The sequence below is a fragment of the Asterias rubens genome, chromosome 22 (assembly GCF_902459465.1).
Source record: "Asterias rubens chromosome 22, eAstRub1.3, whole genome shotgun sequence".
Taxonomy (NCBI): Eukaryota; Metazoa; Echinodermata; class Asteroidea; order Forcipulatida; family Asteriidae; genus Asterias; species Asterias rubens.
The window spans coordinates 2,596,486-2,604,193 of record NC_047083.1 but is presented as its reverse complement, the minus strand read 5'-3'; positions in this window follow the sequence as shown (position 1 = coordinate 2,604,193).

Sequence of the window (7,708 nt, the reverse complement as noted above, 5' to 3'; positions counted from 1 at the left end):
CAAGCCGAGGCGTATGTTGAGATGCCTGAGGACAGACAATAAACGGGGACAAGAACGAACGGACAGACAATAAGAACAAAGACAGACATGATGAAGACAAAATGATGAGAACAATAATTAAACAACACTAGTAATACCAATAACAATAGTAATAATTATTTCAAGTAATAATGAACATTTGCTGACAACTAGTCAATAGTAAAATGAGAGTGAGAAGACAAACTATGTCAAATACTGGGAGAAGAGAGCTCCTTTATAATTGAATTGAATTGAATTGAATTGAATTGAATTGAATTGAATTGAATTGAATTGAATTGAAATAAGTTCCCATACCTTGTAGTTCACTTTGCCCATCGCGTAGAAAGCAACAAAGAAACGCAACACGCACCAGAAGAATATCCACATCGCCCCTGAAAAGGCATCGCCTGACAACTCTCCTCAACAAAACCATTTTCAACCGAATTTTATATTCCAATCTCATCCAGTTAACACATTCTTACACGAAAATGAATTCCGGCCTGTTTGCTGTAGCAAAATAATCCACTCAGAAAACTAACCGACGTTTCGTTATAATTGTTCCTTAATTGTTATTATTCCATTATCCCATCAGCGAGTGAAGGGTGGATGCACTACTAATGAAACGATGGCAATGCTTGTATTATACTTATAGTCTTTGTATCGCATGGCTTGGCGAAATTAACAGCTCAATTAAAGGCACCGTACACTATTGGTAATTACTCAAAATAATTGTTTGCATAAAAACTACTGTGGTAACGAGCAATGGAGAGCTGTTGATAGTATAAAACACTGTGAAAACTGTTGTCTTTGAAGTAACATAGTTTTTGAGAAAGAGGTAATTTCTCTCTCAAAATAACATAATGCTTCACCTGAAGCCTTTTATTTATGCATTTGAAAGCACATAAAGTAGTGCACCAAGTGTATGTTTTCTTTTCTATTATTCTCTTGCACCTTCGATAACCAATTGAGCCCTCATTTCACAGGTTTGTTACATATTGAGACAAGCGAGTATACTGGTCTTTAATGACGTTTTGAGAGTGATCACGTCACGGAGCATTTCGCAAATCTCTCAGAAAAGCGCTGGAACGGGGTATTCAAAATGATTGTTTTTTTTACACAATTAAAATCTATTTATAATAATAATATGACTCGAATTCCTTATCCTTGGAAAATATTTAAGTGAAATTCAGCAAAGTTCACGACTTGACACTTGACATTAAACATGACTTTTTAAACCTGAAATATTTTTTTATATTTTTTTTTATAAATGCGCAAGTATTTTAAAAATGGTTTTCAAGAGATTAGGGGACCCACCCCGCCCCTAAAAGGGGTCCTTCATTTGCATAAACGTGACGTCATGTCGGTAACCCGAGCCGTCGTATATAGAGACGTGTGCACTGTGTGGCCTAGTACCTAGGCGCGTGTAGTTAGGGACCAGACTCTTTTTGCCGACGATATGTTTGAATTCCCGACGTGACGTCGATGGTAGGGGCGGTAACAATCCACAAAAGGGGGGCATGACTTATTCGCTAATTACGCAAGTCAGATATGTCGGGAATAAACAAAACACATTTGATTGATGTTCAATACATATATCAGAAATAAATGACAGCAAAATTAACTGTTTTATTTTAATTCACTGCAGCATCCCTTTAAGAATATTACCAAGCATGTCTAGTGCCTTTTACTCCAACGCGGCAGAGCAAAGAGTAAAACTGTCGTTATAAAGGCAATGGCTCCTTACTATACACGACCAACACAAAAGAAATCAATTTTTAATCAAAAAGATCAATGCCAGAACCACGGTCAAATAGATAAAGGAAAGGAACCAATTTAACCAGCGATCTTTTTGACGCAGCTGTAATATATAACGCAAATACTGTGTGCCATGTGCAGTGAATAATACATTATGTTGGAAAATTTAATAATACATTATGTTGGAAAATTTACGGAAGAGCAAGATATTTGCGTGAAAAAAATAAGATTATATTCTTACTATTATTATTATTATTATTATTTTTTACAAATAATATCTAAATTCCTTACCTTGTTTAACGACAGTGGACACTATTGGTAATTGTCAAAGACCAGTCTTCTCACTTGTATAATCATCATATGTGAAAATTTGAGCTCGATTGGTCGTCGGAGTTGCGAGATAACTTTGCAAGAAAAAAACACCCTTGTCACACGAAGTTGTGTGCTTTCAGATGCTTGATTTCGAGACTTCAAACTCTAAACTTGAGGCCTTGAAACCAAATTTGTGGAAAATTACTTCTTTCTCGAAAACTGTGTCACCTCAGAGGGAGCCGTTTTTCACAATGTTTTTTACTATCAACCTTTCCCCATATTACTCGTTACCAAGTGAGGTTTTATGCTGATAACTATTTTGAGTAATTACCAATAGTGTCCACTGCTTATTTAATGAATCATGATTACTGATTTAATGATTACTTATTTAATCGATTGACGTTAAGGGCAGAAAGGGTCAAGTTGATCTTTGCAAATATTCTTTAATTACTAATATAAACAAAAATCAAACATCCATGTCCTGATTGGGGGGGGGGGGGGGCTCAAATTTCTTGATGTCATAGAATGAACCGTCCAAGACATAAGACAACTTTATTGATCTCCAAAAGAAGAAATTGCATTGCTCACTCAATTCTTTTTTTAAACACACCAAATATGAAAATGTAACAACAGGTAGATACAAAAACAGCACAAGATACAACGCACAACGAATTAAGAATAAAATACATATGTAGGGTGAAATTTATAGCAATATTTTTTTGTCTCAAGTAAAGCCAAGGATGATACTTTGTAGTGATGTAAAAGGTTTTATGAAATATTTTTGTTTTTTGGTGGGGTGGAGTTGTAAATATTAACTAAAAAAACAGTTTTTCAGACCCCAAAATCGGCCTAAAGTGGCCTAAACACAAATGAACTGTTACGATGGCAACGTGTTATATTATGATTTGAAATGTAAATGTTGTTTATTTGGACCCCAAGTCCCTACCATCCACAAAGTATAAGAAAAATATTTCTTTTTTTTTGACCGTGGACACGTATGTCGATATTATGTGAAAAGACCCTTAAAAAGGCATTTTTCACGTTTTTGGGAAAAAAGTCTAGTTTTGAGGCAGTACTGTCACAACAGGATACAATTGCCCAAGTTTTTGACACCAGATATGGAAAGACCAATGTTGGCCCTAATCACAGCCGAAAGGACAATTTTCTGAGACCCCTGGCAAGTTGACATTTTGGGGTCCAAAAGTTGGGTAAAAATGTCGATTTTGCAAGTTCTAAAAACATACTGTAATGCATGATGCAAAAATAGCACAAGGGTGATATTTAAAGCAATAATTTATTTTCTCAAGGAAGGCCAAGGATGATACTTTGTAGTGATATAAAAGGTTTTTAGAAATAATTTTGCATTTTGGTGGGGTGGAGTTGTAAATATGAGCTAAAAACCAGTTTTTCAAACCCCAAAATCGGCCTAAAATGGCCAAAAAACAAAATGAGCCGTAACCATGGCAACGGGCTATATATAGAATTGAAAATGCAATTTTGTTTACTTGCACCCCAAGGCCCTTCCACCAACAAAGTATAAAAAAAATTCATTTTTTGACCGTGAGCAACTATGTCAATTATTTACCTGAACTGACTCTTAAATATTAATGATAATGGTGTTTTAAAAGATGCAATTTCATGCTCTTATACACTTCTATTCTTGAAGTAAGTGCTTGAGCGAATTTGTTTTTGACGTAAATGCTATTTAAAGCCATTGGACACTTTCTAAACAGAACCAAAATTAAAAGTTTATATAGATCTATACATACTTAGAGGGTTTACAGAAGGTAATGGTAAACGACTTCCGTTGAAATATTATTCCATGAAATGCTTTACTTTTTTAAGGAAACATTAAAAAAATTATTTCTCGATATCGAGAATAACCAATTCATTTTAAACACATGTCATGACACGGCGAAACTTGCGGAAACAAGGGTTGGTTTTCCCGTTATTTTCTCCCGACTCCGATGACCGATTGAGCCTAAATTTTTACAGGTTTGTTATTTTATATACAAGTTGTGACACACGAAGTGTAGGCATTTGGACAAAACTGTTTTGTGCGATTGCTTTAAACTTTTGAAACTTGAATAATCTTATTATTTTGGCCAGTGAATGCTAAACTGGAGAAATTGAATCACTTCTTTTGACTGTTGAATGCTGATTCAACGGAGCATTCATCAAACCAATAAGCCGGTGCTAAAATAAGTGGATAAGTGTTGCAATTTGCCGGGAAAGCCCATAGTAACAATGCGACAGAAAGATGTCACTCCCAAATAAAAACCGATGTAAAAAAGCTTTAAAAAACAGTTGCGACGCAAAGTAAAGTTACGATGGAAAAAATACCACACCTGAAGACAAGGTCATGCCCCTCCCCCGCAAGAAAAAAAAATCATACATTATTTAAATCTACGACAAAAAAACAACAGTGGCGCAACTCGACGGCAAAACCCTATGGTTGGCTACCCAAGCCTCATGCTCTCTCAATGGGGCGGGAAACCCACAGTAAACAAGCAACAGAACAAAATGACACTCCCAATAATAACAATGTAGAAGACGCGGTAAAAATGTAAAACAGTTGCGATGCAAAGTAAACACAAATACGATGGAACAAATACCACGCCTTGACACAAAGTCATGCTACCCCCCCCCCCCCCGAGAAAAAAAAATAATAATAATAAAATCTAGTATAAAACCCGGGACTGGCGCAATTAGACGGGAAAAACCTAGGGTGACACCCCCGAACCTCTTGCTCAGTACAATGATTTCAAATCCAATATACAATGATTTCATTGGATGAACGTGCACTGTGACGTAAGCTCTCTGTATCTGTGTTTCGATTGGTCCGAGGTGACGTTTGGCAGCTTAACTTTCGACCGTCTGCGAATAAATGTAGGTGAAAGGTGACTATTGACCAAGGCTTGAGGGCCACTCTCTGGCATAATTCACGAGCCTCGAAGTGTGACGTCAGATGTTCACATAAAGACACTAGACACTATTGGTAATTGTCAAAGATCAGTCTTCTCAACTTGGTGTATCTAAACATTTGCATAAAATAACAAACCTGTGAAAATTTGAGCTCAATTGGTTGTCGAAGTTGCGAGATAATAATGAAAGACAAAATACCCTTGTCACACGAAGTTGTGTGCTTTCAGATGCTTGATTTCGAGACCTCAATTTCTAAATCTGAGGTCTCGAAATCAAATTGGTGGAAAATTACTTCTTTCTCGAAAACTAGGTTACTTCAGAGGGAGCCATTTCTCACAAGGTTTTATACCATCACCAGCTCCCCATTACTTGTTACCAAGTAAGGTTTAATGCTAATAATTATTTTGAGTAATTACCAATAGTGTCCACTGCCTTTAATCATGGAGTTCATACCCATGACTAAATCAAAGCCAATGATGGCGGTAAACCCAGTACACTTTGATCGTGAATTTCCTGAAGTGTCGTTAGCAGCATGCAAGTCGATATGGGTTAAAGGCAGTGGACACTATTGGTAACTACTCAAAATAATTATTGGCATAAAACCTTTCTTCGTGACGAGTAACGGGGAGAGATTGATGGTATAAAAATTGTGAGAAACGGCTCCCTCTGAAGTGCCATAGTTTTCGATAAAAGAAGTAATTTTCGACAAATTTGATTTCGAGACCTCAGATTTAGAGCTTGAGGTCTCGAAATCAACCATCTAAACGCACACAACTTCGTGTTACAAGGGTTATTATTCTTTCATCATTATCTCGCAACTTTGATGACCGATTGAGCTCAAATTTTTAATGCATATTATGTTGAGATACACCAACTACCAAGTGTCCAGTGTCTTTAAATATCCAATGTTGCTAATTAAACACAGATTACAAGCATATACGGGATAGTCAAAAATTGTTTTAACACCAAAATTACAAAACTTCATAAGTAGACTTGAGTTAACTCAGCTCATGCAATTCGTTTATTGTTTTTTTCTCAAACAAATATTAGGCCTATATAGCAAAACAAGAAAGTTTTTAAAGACGGAGCGAGTACTGCTTTATGGCTTACATACTAACACATAAATATAAAGTCTCTGAATATAAGTTGAGGACGGACAAGGCAAGCTGCCCAAATAAACTCTAATATTTGTTTAAACACTTTTTTACATAAAAAATAAAAAAAATTGTTTAAAGACAGAACTGTTTTTTATGGCTTACAAACTTAGGTATGGACGTAAGTGGAGGTAGGCATAGCAAGCTGCCAAAATAAAATATAATGTAAAAATAAAAATCTACTAAAAATAATCTTATAATCTATCTAACCATATTATATGTAAAACAAACGCATTTAAAAACAAACATTTTAAAGGAACACGTTGCCTTGGATCGGACGAGTTGGTCTATAAAAAGCGTTTGTAACCGTTTTTTATAAAATGCATATGGTTGGAAAGATGTTTTAAAAGTAGAATACAATGATCCACACAAATTTGCCTCGAAATTGCGTGGTTGTCCTTTTACTGGGCGAACTAACATGGTCGGCCATTTAAGGGAGTCAAAAATTTGACTCCCATAAATGGCCGACGGTATTAGTCGGCGAGGTAAAAGGAAAACCGTGCAATTTCGAGGCATGTTTGTGTGGATCATTGTATTCTACTTTTACAACATCTTTCTACCCATTTGCATTTTATAAAAAACGGTTACAAACGCGTTTCAAAGACCAACTCGACCGATCGAAAGCAACGTGTTCCTTTAAAGACATTGTCAGTACTGCACAGGCATGATATTTTGTTACTTGGGAAAAAAAGTGGGGAAACTTTCTGAGTATAAGGTCTTAGCTACAAGTACTGTACACATGGTGTAGGCTTTTATGTACATTTCAGACTACTGAATAACAAATAGTCTGATTTTCAAAGGGCTACAAAAAATCAGAAATCAGACTGAGTTCGAAGTATATCATGCCTGGTAGAAAAGTTGTTTTCCATAAAATACTGTCTTGAAAAGTCATGAAAAAAACAATCTGGAGATGTCTCAAGATCCCAGACTTGAGGTAACATATCTGTTTTTTTGGAACCAATCAATTGTTTTAAAGGGAAGGTACACGTTTGGTAATTACTCAAAACAAATATGAAGTTAAAAACTGGTTTGGTAACGAGCATTGGAAATGACTCCCTCTGAAGTAACGTAGTTTTTGAGAAAGAGGTATTTTCTCACTAAAATAATAAAAAGACTTTTAGCTAGAAGTCTTTATATGTTGAGATACACCAACTGTGAAGGCTAGTCTTTGACAATTACCAATAGTGTCCACTATCTTTAACATCGATCAATGGTGACTGTGATAAGACCGATGTTAAAAGGGAGCCATAACGGTCAATCAAGGTGGGCATGCCATGCAAATCTTCCGGCCGATGACAGGTCTTTCATTTTGGTGATTGGCGTTGTTCAATTAACGTTGTATATTTCATATTTCATTTTAAGATAAATAATCATTTCAGTTTTATTGTGGCGAAGGCGATTTGGTTCATGCTATACAAAAGTTTTGGCATAATAAGAGCAAATGTTTGAGCTTTGTGGCGAAATGTACAAGGGTCTATTTTATATTATTTCATTGAACATAAATAATCATTTCAGTTTTATCGTGGCAATTTGGTTTGTGTAAT